This window comes from Cupressus sempervirens, chromosome 11 (genome assembly GCF_028749045.1).
Source record: "Cupressus sempervirens isolate cs-2001-9-10 chromosome 11, ASM2874904v1, whole genome shotgun sequence".
NCBI lineage: Eukaryota > Viridiplantae > Streptophyta > Pinopsida > Cupressales > Cupressaceae > Cupressus > Cupressus sempervirens.
This window is the reverse complement of record NC_143128.1, coordinates 407,944,233-407,956,958: the sequence shown is the minus strand read 5'-3', so window position 1 is coordinate 407,956,958 and position 12,726 is coordinate 407,944,233. Positions and strand designations below refer to the sequence as shown.

At 33.9% G+C, this 12,726-nt stretch overlaps 2 pseudogenes; both read right to left on the bottom strand.

Annotated features, from left to right (window-relative positions):
• Positions 1-323: 323 nt before the first annotated feature.
• On the bottom strand, positions 324-442 carry LOC149530175 (5S ribosomal RNA; annotated as a pseudogene).
• Positions 443-2,052: 1,610 nt separating this feature from the next.
• LOC149530174 (5S ribosomal RNA) lies at positions 2,053-2,171 on the bottom strand (annotated as a pseudogene).
• Between the last annotated feature and the right edge of the window lie 10,555 nt (positions 2,172-12,726).

Genomic DNA, 12,726 nt, shown 5'->3' with positions numbered 1-12,726 from the left:
TGATGTGTGTTAAAGGTTATGGCCCTCAAAAGTTCTTGGATCAATTTCCAAATCTTATAAGCATTTTTTTTTTTCATCACAACAATTGTTACATTGATCATTTCATCCTTATGGAGATTACTTTTTTGAAGAACACAAATTTTATGTCACCTTTTGTGCCTAGAATACAACTTATCTAGAACTAGGAACGTGCCTTATCAAGAATGAAAATAGGTTGAGATGTGGGAGGAGAAGGGGATGGGCGATTGAAAATGGGATTTGAGGAGCTTGAGTGCAGTCCAAATGTAACAATGACACAACCAAAAGCTCAAAAAAGTAAAAGAAGGGTGCAATAACGGGACTTCCTAGGAGGTCACCAATCCTAGTACTACTCCAGCACAAGCGTGCTTAACAATAGAGTTCTGATGGGATCTAGTGCACTAACACTGGTATGATCGTACCCAACACCAAACTCTCAGATGCTCATATTAGCCCATGCACCATGGTGCAACCTTATGTAGGACACACCTTATCAAGCACTCGGAGTGCACCTTATCGAGCACCCAAAATGCATAGGAGAGTAAAAAGCACTCTACACTAAGAACACACCTTATCCGGCACTCGAAGGGTTTCAATATGAAGAAAGCATAGGTTTCTCTCTAGACAACTCCCAATGAGGCCACATGGATAATTTGAAGGAGAACGAAGATGCAAATCAAAGGTTATGGCCCTTGAAAGTTCTTGGATCAATTTCCCAATCTTATAAGCTTTATGCACTAATGCTAGTATGATCACACCCAACACCAAACTCTCACACCCTCATGTTAGCACATGCATCATTGTGCAACCTTATCTAGGATGCACCTTATCAAGCACTTGGAGCGCACCTTATCGAGCAACCAAAATGCACAGGAGAGTAAAAACACTAAGAACGCACCTTATCTGACACTTGAAAGGTGTCGATAGAAAGAAAGGCATGGGTTTCTCTCTAAAAATCTCCTCCCAATGAAGCCACATGGATAATTTGAAGAAGAATGGAGATGCGGGTCAAAGGTTATGGCCCTCGGAAGTTCTTGGATCAATTTCCCAATCTTATAAGCTTTTATTTTCATCATCACAAGAATCAATTGTTACATCAACCATTACATCCTTACGGAGATTACTTTGTTGAGGAACACAAATTTTACATCACCTTTAGTGCCTAGAATGCACCTTATCTAGCACTAAGAATGCACCTTATCTAGCACTTAGAATGAACATGAGTCAGGGTGCACAAGGAGAAGGGGATGGGCGATTGAAAATGGGCTTTGAGGAGTAGGAGAGTAGTCCAAATGTAACAATGACACAGTCAGATGCTCAAAATAGTAAAAGAAGCATGCAACACCAAGACTTCCTAGGAGGTCACCCATCCTAGTACTACTTCGGCCCAAGCGCACTTAATTGCAAAGTTTTGATGGGATCCAGTGAACTAACACTGGTATGATCATACCCAACACCAAAATCTCACACCCTCATGTTAGCACATGCATCATTATGAAACCTTATCTAGGATGCATCTTATCAAGCACTCAAAGTGCACCTTATTGAGCACCCATAATGCATAGGAGAGTAAAAAGCACTCTAACACTAAGAACACACCTTATCTGACACTCAGAAGGTGCATATAGGAAGAAAGGCATGGGTTTCTCTCCAAAAAACTCCTCCCAATGAAGCCACATGGATAATTTGAAGAAGAAAGGAGATGCGGGTCAAAGGTTATGGCCCTTGGAAGTTATTGGATCAATTTCCCAATCTTATAAGCTTTTATTTTCATCATTACAAGAATCAATTCTTACATCAACCATTTCATCCTTATGGAGATTACTTTGTTGAGGTACACAAATTTTATGTCACCTTGAGTGCCTAGAATGCACCTTATCTAGCACTAAGAATGCACCTTATGGAGCACTCAGAATGAACATGAGTTGGGGTGCAGGAGGAGAAGGGGATGGGTGATTTAAAATGGGCTTTGAGAAGCGCAAGAGCAATACAGATGTAACAATGACATAGTCAAATGCTCAAAAATGTAAAAGAAGGGTGCAACACTAGGAGTTCCCAGGAGGTCACCCATCCCAATACTACTCTGGCCCAAGCATGCTTATTTGTGGAGTTTTGATGGGATCTAGTGCACTAACATTGGTATGATCACACCCAACACCAAACTCTCACACCCTCGTGTTAGCCCATGCATCATGGTGCAACCTTATCTATGATGCACCTTATCAAGCACTCAAAGCACACCTTATCAAGCACCCAGAATGCATGGCAGAGTAAAATGCATTTCGACACTAAGAACACACCTTATCTGGCACATAGAAGGTGTTGATAGGAAGAAAGGCACGGTTTATCTCCAAAAAACTCCTCCCAATGAAGCCACATGGATAATTTGAAGAATAACGGAGATGCAGGTCAAAGGTTATGGCCTTCGAAAGTTATTGGATCAATTTCCCAATCTTATAAGCTTTTATTTTCATCATCACTAGAATCAATTGTTACATCAACCATTTCATCCTTATGGAGATTACTTTGTTGAGGAACACAAATTTTATGTCACCTTTAGTGCCTAGAATGCACCTTATCTAGCACTAAGAACTCGCCTTATCGAGCACTCAGTCAAGGTGTAGTAGGAGAAGGGGATGGGCGATTGAAAATGGGCTTTAAGGAGTGTGAGAGCAGTCCAAATGTAACAATAACACAGTCAGATGCTCAAAAAAGTAAAAGAAGTGTCACCAGTAAATTTGAACTCAATTTTCGACCAATTTTGGTTGAAATTTCCACCCAGGTTGGTCGAAATTTCAACAAAGATTTTGTCAAAAAATTTCTCATCAAAATTTTGACCAATACATTCATCAAAAAAAATTATTTTTGGTTGTCTTGATTTGTCAATGTTGGTCAAAATTTTGACCAATCCATTCGTCGAAATTTTTTTAATTTGTCTAAATTTTGACCAATCCATTCATCAATTTTTTTTTTATTGGTGGAAATTTTGACCAATGCTTGGTAGAAGACTAACAGGCATTGGTCAAAATTTCCACCAATGTTTGGTGGAAATTTTTTAGTGTTGGTTGAAATTTCCATCAATGGTTGGTCGAAATTTTTTTTAGTTGGTGGAAATTTTGTCCAATGCTTGGTAGAAAACTAACAAACATTGGTCAAAATTTCCATCAATGTTTGGTCAAAGAAATTTTTCATGTTGTATCAAGCAATTGCTTCTTATCCAATCCATTTAATTTGCAACCTTTTAAATCTCTACAAAGATAAAGTTGGAGCTAAAAAAAAAATTCTTTTCAAAGGTGTCCTCTAATTGTAAAGCATCCTTTCCATTATCTTTTCAAAAAATAAGACATATCTAGTTCAATAGATAATGGAATGGATGCTTTACAATTAGAGGATGCCTTTGAGAAGAAAAATTCTCCTACTTCAACTTTACCTTTGCAAATATTTAAAAGGTTGCACATTAAATGGCTTGGATAAGAAACAATTGCTTGATACAATATGGAAAAAATGGCCATTTATGCATAGGGCACCATCAACTATGTGAGTGATGCAAATGCAACCAAATTTTTTGGGGTCAAAGCCACCAATTAATATAAAGTTTCTAATTTCCATGAGGTTGACATTGTGGTTGTAAGGGTTGTGAAGACGGCACTTCTTCATTGTTTGCTTCATCATGGATTAACTTGCACCATAGACTGACAGTATTCATCTTTTTTGTGGGCTCCTATCCCCTATGTGAGTGCTGATATAGAAGCTAAAGCAGAAAAAATAAGTGAAAGCATGTTGAATAATGTTTCTAATCTCAACTTGGTCAACATTGTTTATTTAAGGGCTATGGACTAGGCAATTCTTCAATGTCCAATTAGGGGTACCATTGCATCCTCTTTAACTATTACATGTATAGCCCTAAGAGAAAATGGGTTATTAGCTACTTCTTCTATCCTTGCACTTTCTTCTTTGCAGGTTTTTCTTAAACACAGCTCTACATCCATCCCCAGTTTCAAGCGATTTGGAAATGCATATCTATTTGCTGCAAAAAAACAATACCCATTTCTTGTTTTAGTTTCTGATAGGTCTTGCTCAACTCTTTCATTTGGAGAGAAGGTTTTTGTCATGGCAGCAATACATAAAACATCTCAAGGAAAAATTGACTATGAAAATGAGTACAAGCATACGGTTGACTTACCTTAGACAAGCTTCACCCTCAAAGCCAATTCAACAACACATGAACTAGAAATATAGAAGCTGTGGGATGAGAAATAGATACTAAATAGGGTTGCAAACAAGAACATGGGGGATATTTTTACTCTTCATGATGGTCCCCCTTATGCCAATGGAAATTTGCATATTGGGCATGCATTGAACAAGATACTGAAAGATTTTATCAAAAAATGCAAGCTGCTTGAAGGGTACAAATATAGATTGCTTGAAAATGTGGCAATTGTCAAGAGCTTAGATGAACACTCATGTCTTATCATGGAAGAAGCATACAAACATAAATATCCTTATGATTGGAGGACAAAAAGGCCTACAATATTTACAACAATAGAATAGTGGTTTGCCTCTGTTGAGGGATTCAGGAAAGTTGTTTTGGATGCTATCAAGAATGTGAAATGGGTTCCTCCATAGGCTGAGAACCATATAATATCCATGACAATTAGCCGATCTCTTAAACTATAGCAATGCATCTATTTGATACAAAAAAAATGGTACCCTAATAGAACCAAAACATTTACAACACTTGTACTATGAATTGGATGATAGTTGTTGTTGTGTGCATTATTATTACCATACAGATTATACTATTAATCTTGTTCATCTATCATTTTTGCTCAAGTGGAAGCTCCAATGAGAAATCTCAAGCATGTCTAGAAAGAAACATTGTTAAACAAACGGTGAAAGACACTAGTGTGAGGAAAAGAGAGATGATCAACATGTTGTCATGATCAAAGAGACAATATCATCTTGTAAGACAGAGATCTTATCACTTTTAAGGATAAGAACCAAAAGAACTTATCAATATTACCAAGATCAAAGGTTCAATAGCAAAGATGTCATAACGAGAAGACATAACTGTTATGATGTACTAGAGATTATAGATACTTTTAAAGTGCACAGTAAGTAGCCAAAAGAACAGAGGATGGAAAACCCAGAGTTCTAGTTTGTAGGTCATCATAATGCATTAGTTGAGTTGAGGACACAAGTTAGGAGCTATTCATAGATTTTAGAATTTAAATGAAGCATGAAATAAATAGGGAGCAATATAAATTTTGTGTCAGAAGAAACTCAACATTATCCAACATACAAATAGATTACTTAGTAGAAAATCTAAAGCAAGCATAAATAGAAAACCTTAATTTGTCAAAGAAACTCAAAGTTGAATACATTCACCATTAAATTAGAGAGCGATTTGTTATTTTTATATTATCCATATTTGGAGATATCCCTTCCTAGCTGAAAATTATGAGAGAATTTCATAGTATTAAGTTTATAGGTTCATAGCTCCCAGATTAAAAGTGTTTAGCCAAACAATTAAAACTATCCATGTATTCTGTTCCAATAGACTTTCTAGTAGATACATCATGTATCACAATTCAGTATTAGCAATTAAAAATACATACAATCACCATATGCATAGTGCCATTATTGATATCACGATTAATGATTGTATTATCAAATCTTTTCCACTGGTATGTATTAAAATATAGCTACAACTCTTTGAAAATTTTGAAAGAAAAAAATCATATAAAAACATAGGGAGTTGGAACATGTGTATGTGTAATGTAATTTTGTTTCTATATCTATCCTTTCCAAGCTTCTTAAAGTTGTTACACTCCATCAAATTTCTAGGGCATCATAAATAATGTATGTCATACCAGCACATCATAAATAATCACAGTTGCATGGATACTTGTACCCATACCCCTGGGACGTGTACAGAGTAATGGTATGCATACCCAAGTACTGGGTACTTAGTGGAGAGCATCATAGCTAAGCAACTTGATTAAAACTTCTAATATTTGTTCATCCTTTTGTCTATGTATAAAATTGTTATTTATTTAGCTTATTTCAATATTTAATCACTAACTAATTTGAAACTTTGACGCAATGATTGTATGCCATTGCAATTTGTGTACTTCATTTTCAAAGTTAATGCCTGATAGTAAACTTTATCACTATTTTTTTTTTGATAACTCAATGTTATTGTATTCAAATTTTCTATAAAATATTAAATTATATATAAAAAATTGACATACCCAAAGTATTCCCATCTCTTACTTCGAAAATCTAACCATACTCGTACCCATACCTATCTCCAAAGTACCCAAGTACCCCTGTCTCTGTGCAACCTTGTAAATAATGGAGGTCACATCATTCTAACTAGGAGAAATCAGTGAGAATAAATTATTTCTTTTCATTAAAATAAATAAATTTAATTAGAACATTATTAGAAATGCTTATTTTATTGAAACAAACTTCTTGATTTCACAATTCCTTTGACAAATTGCCCAACTTTTATGTTTACATAAAGAGCAAAAAAATATGCATTTGGCAAAATAGTCTTTTTTAAGCATATCACAGCATTGAAAAGAATAATAAAAGAAAGAAGTCCTAGTTAACTTGAACTTACCGGCAAAAGGATCAAATCATAATTGGACTAGATGGCATCTTCAATTAGCATATCAACAACAATTTTTTGTTCCTCTTGTAGCCATAATTTTCAAGTTGTCTTCTACAAAAGCAACAATGACATTTTCTTTTTCTCTCTTGAGAGCATCTATAACCACAATAGCTTCTATCTCATATGTTCCATTTGCAATGGGAACGAGAACCTAGCAGAAAGAACAGTTAATCTTGTCGCTTGTTTAAGTTTTCTAAGAATAAGAAATAGTAGAGACAAGGACAATTATGTTTCATATATAATAATAAAAGCCCAATATTTCAATAAATATAAAAACACAATATAAACAATGAAAGTGATAGCTTTCAAAATAATTAAAGTTGTTTTGTACAAAAATTTATATGGTAAAATTTTAAAAAATTTTAAAAGCACTAAAAAATGATAAAATACATATTATAATATGTTCAAAGGACTGACTGAATGGTAAAAATGGAGAATTAAATCAATGAAGACTCAAGTTCAACTCCCTTGTGAACCACTGGATAGATACTATGGTGCATTCATGCCTTAAGCAAAGTGCTCTCAATTGCACGCATAATAAATGTTTATAGTTCACTTTTAGGCCCCTGTTTGTGTCACAGAGTTCTCTCTCTCTCTCTCTCTCTCTCTCTCTCTCTCTCTCTCTCTCTCTCTCTCTCTCTCTCTCTCTCTCTCTCTCTCTCTCTCTCTCTCTCTCTCTCTCTCTCTCTCTCTCTCTCTCTCTCTCTCTCTCTCTCTCTCTCTGTATATATATATATATATATATATATAATACAACTTAACAAACCATTTGATGTTAATCACATGAACAATTACCTATTCTAATAATCTTGTTGACCCTAGGAATTCTCCCTAAAAGTTCATTTGAACTGTAGAGAATACTGTTTGATAGTGGAGTACTATGGATTTATTAATTAACTTCTAACTTGTAACTCAAATGTTGCATGGTAATACAATTGAAGCCTAGCCTTTATTGCAATTTTTAATCATATATTTGCAATTTAAAATTATCTCTGTTTCCTAATTTACTAGGTTTTGAATGGTCAAAAAAAGGTTGACCACTTTGCACTATTTTTGAATGATTTTCTTGCTATCCCACAATAAAATAAATAAACATGGAAATGCTAAAAGCCATCTATACTTGGTAACACTGAACTGAAGTTATATTAGAACTGATTTTAATAAGCAAGTTTATAAATGCTCCACTCCTAAGTAAAATAATAGTTTATTTTCATTATTGCTTGTGCAATTAATCAAAGTTAAAAAGTTATTTTGAAGTTAACCCATGAATGTAGCAATAGGAAAAAATCCTCTTTGTAATAATATTTTCAATAATTGGTGAGGTTGGTATATTTTTCACTATTCACCAGCATTCTTTTTTAGTACCATATTTTTGGTCCCCCATCTTGTACACTTACCCAGATATCAACAACAACACTAAGGACCTAGAAAGATAGGAGTGCAAGATCTGTAGAACATACAATCAATGTTCCAAACTACAAGGTCAAACCATCCTATGCAAAGCATTTGTCTAGCCAACTACCAAAGAGCTTCTCTGCAAATTCACTCTAAAATGTTCTTCAATTATCAAAATACCTTTATATAAAAAATTGCTTATTAGAAGAAACAAAAGAGATTCCACAACAACCTTTAGCATCATCCATAACAAAAAAGCTATTATATCTTCATTTATTTACTACCTACTCTTTTAGGGACAACATAAAATGTTTAGACTACTAAGCTAGTGTCCTTATATATCAAGTCAAAGTACTAAAATAATTAACCAAAGCTCCTTCATTTCCTCATGCATACATGGATGATAATGTGCAAATGACATTGGGGAATTCACCATTAAAGATAGGATTCTAAAAAATTATTCAAGTTACTTCCCAAGTTAATTCAGCCACACTTTTAGTGCATTACAGTAAACAACAAACAATTCAACCTTCATCTTGGACCTTTGTAAAATTGAGTCAGGCATCTTCACTCTATGCTAAGGTTTATTTGGTAGGATTTTTAATGAAACTAAAATAAAAGGGGTGAGAGAAGGTCCATTTGTGCAAGATATGTAACTTATTCCTTATATAAGAACACAAGCACTGTATAAAAATGAGCAAAGTTTTCCACAAAATTTGCAACTCTAAATGGCTAAACATGCTTTCTGTTATGCCCAAATTTTTACAAGGCCAAAAACAAAACCAAAATTTTTTTTTTTTATAGATGAACTAAAGATAATATGAGTAGATCAAACTTATATGGCATGTTCTATCAAACTGTGAAGTGACCAGACAACAATTCATGCTTCCTTGAGGATGTTAGAAGTTACTGATTTGATCATTACGTCTAGAGATGATAAAATTAATTAGATTAAGAAATTTTCTACCATTTGAAAACATGCACTTTAGGTTTTCCACAAGGTGCCAAATTATTTCCTAACATTTATCGAATATCTAGGTTGTGATACAAAGGCTCAGCAATGTTATCATACCAGAATATTCAATTAAATTTACTCTTATGTATTTATAATCAACTTTCAAATATTGCATGAAATCCCTAGTCAAAATATATATATTGATGTAATTAATTTAAAATTCTCTTATGAGTTTATTTTGTTAAAATGATAAAATCTCAATACCTTCTTAGGATCTCTAGAATCTCACATATCCAACTCTAGAAATTACATGCACATAGGACTACCACTTAATCTACATTTAAATTATGTTTATACTAAGTATTACATAATGACTTATGTGTTATTATGGTTCCCAAGGATGCTAGGATGTTACCTACTCGATCATTAAAATGGGAGGGTTCATACTAAGTAACACTAAGGAATACTTCAACCACATTAGTATCTTCTAACTGGGTGCTCCTAACTAGGTATCATACTATTACTATAGAAATAAGCATTACGCAAAATTACTAGTCTACACTCTCACCCATACTTGTTAAGCCTTAGCATCATATGTCACTGAGGACTATCAACTTCTATTATTATTATTATTATTATTATTTCCAATTGATAATCTTCTCTAAAACATTAATGCATGGCATGGTGAAGTACCATTCATTACCTAATTACTAATAACTTCTTTTTCTTACGAATTTCTAACGTTGTCATATATTCTCCTTAAATACCCACACCCCTTCAACATCTTAATTATATCTCAAAATCTACTACTTCACTAGCATGGAACCACAACTAATTTTATTTTAATTCTCACTCAACATATTAGCTAACTTACAAATTTATTCCAATTTGAATAATCCATCTACTTAAATTGCTAATGGAAGAATAATTAAATTTTATATTAGGACATGGCTTATATACCTCCACTATAAGGAATTATATTCCATTATTAAATATAATTGCAAATAGAATGACATGATATATATATATATATATATATATACATTTATAAAAGGTAACATAAAGTAGTAGCATTGTTATATATACATATATATATATACACACACACACACACACTTTCCTGACATCAATTAATAACTATTCCTAACCACTCACCATTCAAACTATTCCATCTAATATACTTATAATTTACAAATTAATCAATCTTGCTTCATATTATACTCCACACTATAGAGTAGTTAAAATTTTCATTACCTATTGGCTACACTGTTTTTGTTATTATCCTCTACTAACTTAATTTACTATACTCTAGTTAATCCCCACCTACTACCCAACTAACACATCATTTTATATGCTAATCTTACCCTAAAAAATTAAATAAATATAAATAAACACATTAAATATAAATATATTGTTTTCTCTACTCATAAAATAAACAACATAAATTGAACATAATAAATTATTTTAAAGTTTTACTTTCCTACAACTCATCCCTTTTTCCTAACACCCTCATCAACTCCCTTACACGCTACCCCACCCACCTCTTGGTGCCTAATCCTTGTTAGAATTATTTAGAATAACTAAGAGGGGGGGTGAATCAATTAATCAAAGTCCAATAATGACAATTCAAACTTTCTAGTAAAACAAAGGTGAATCAGAAGTACTATCCTTTTTACTTTCTTGTCATGCATGCAATTAAAAATTAAACAATCATGAAAAGTAAACATGCATCACACCATAACAAAAAGGATTTTGGTAACCCAGAAACCCTCCACGAATAAGAAGCTAAAACTGGGGTGAGGATGACACCCACAATATAACTGCATAATTGATTTCAACCACTTCTGATGGTCTGCCCTGTTAAAGGCTATTGCACACTATTACATGTGACCATGTTAAAGGATTTCTACACCCTATTAGGAGTGTGCCCTATTAGAGGACTTAAGAAAATTCAACTTATAATGTCACCCTATTAAAGGATTTACATAGAGTTGTTAGGCTCACCCAAGTCCATGGGATTTACAGTCACCTTCTCAAAAGAATATTTTATCCCTCTCTAAGGATCTCCTATCCTACTTCTAAGGATCTCCTATCCTTCTCCTAAGGATCCCTTTATCCTTCTCTTGAGGATCTTCTATCCTTCTCTTGGAGATCTTCTATCCTTTTCCTGAGGCTTATCTACCTAGCTATTAAGCTAACCTAGCAATGTAGGATTTCAATATCTAATACAATGGTAAGAAAGTATTAGCAAGGTTTTTACCTGATAAATATTGCAACCCTATCCTTGCAGATTTCATATCACTCTTTAGTTCTTTTCTTTGCTTGGCTTTTCTTCCTTGCAGTTCTGACAGCTTGTTCACCCCTCAAGATCTGTCTCCTTGGGTTTTTTCACTCATAATGCCAATGCACTCTATGGTCACTCAATCAACTCAGAGTCTTGATGCTCTATCCTTACTCCTCACTGTGTCCTCTTCTTGACACATCACACTAGCCTTCTCTTGGCTTCTTCACATGACCACTCTTCTAACCAACTTCCTCTCACACTTTTTGATCTCTGACCTGTAACTCCTTATAAAGAAGTTTGGTTCTTCATTTCCCACTCAAATCTTGATTTGATCTTGAGAAAATAGTATTTTTTTCCCTCCAAATTTTTTCTTCCAAAAACTTCATGATAGATCCATCAGCATTTGCCTTGAATTGGTTTGCATGGTTTACATAAAATTCTGTAGTATCTACTCATCATCCTTATCATCTAACTAATTCACAAAATTCAATGTAAAAAACTTATCGTCACTGATCTAGCGAATCTTTGACTTAACAAATAACACAGCAAGTCGACATTATTGGTTTACTGATGCTTGGCACCTTCTATGTTACTTGGCTCCTACTATTTCTTTACTGGCACTCAGTACCTATAGCATTTCTACTTTTCTCGGCACTTGAAGACTTACTTTACATCTATTACCTTTGGTACCTAAACAATCCTATGTTACTTGGCACCTGAATAATCACTCGACTCACACTGAAGTTGAACTTGCTCGACACTATCTAGCTAGCTCAGCTCTCTCCAATGAACTTAGTTAGGCTTTACAAATGACTTAGTTAAACCTTACATCTTTGATGTGTCTCAGTGTGTCCATCCTTTTAGAGTATGTCATCAATACACTATTTCATCAATGGCTTAGCTGATCCTTATACTTCTTTACAACATCATAACTGCAACCTTTCTCTAGGTGCTCTAGTTACATCTTATTGATTGCCTCCTCCTTGTCAATCAACCAATTGATAGTACTTGGATCACTTAAGCAATTGTCATTCCTATAAGTAGCAAGTTTGACATCAATGATAAAAAAATGATTGAAATAATTCTTTACCAGTTCCATTATTCTTCATTCATGATCTTTTCAATCATTTCCAACAATCTCCCTCTTTGGCATTGGTGGAAAACCAAACTAATCAATTGATTGAGTTGATCAACTTAGTTACCACCAAAATTATATACATTTTTTGTTTGGTATATAACTCCCTCTTTTGTTGATACAAACTAAATCCTTTGTTCTGCTTCTCCCTCTTGACTGTTGCATCCTTACTACTAATCTCATACATCTCCATATCTTTTCTTTTCATTGATTAGTTTCTCATAAATCTCCCTCTTTGACATAAATGCCAAAGATGTAGA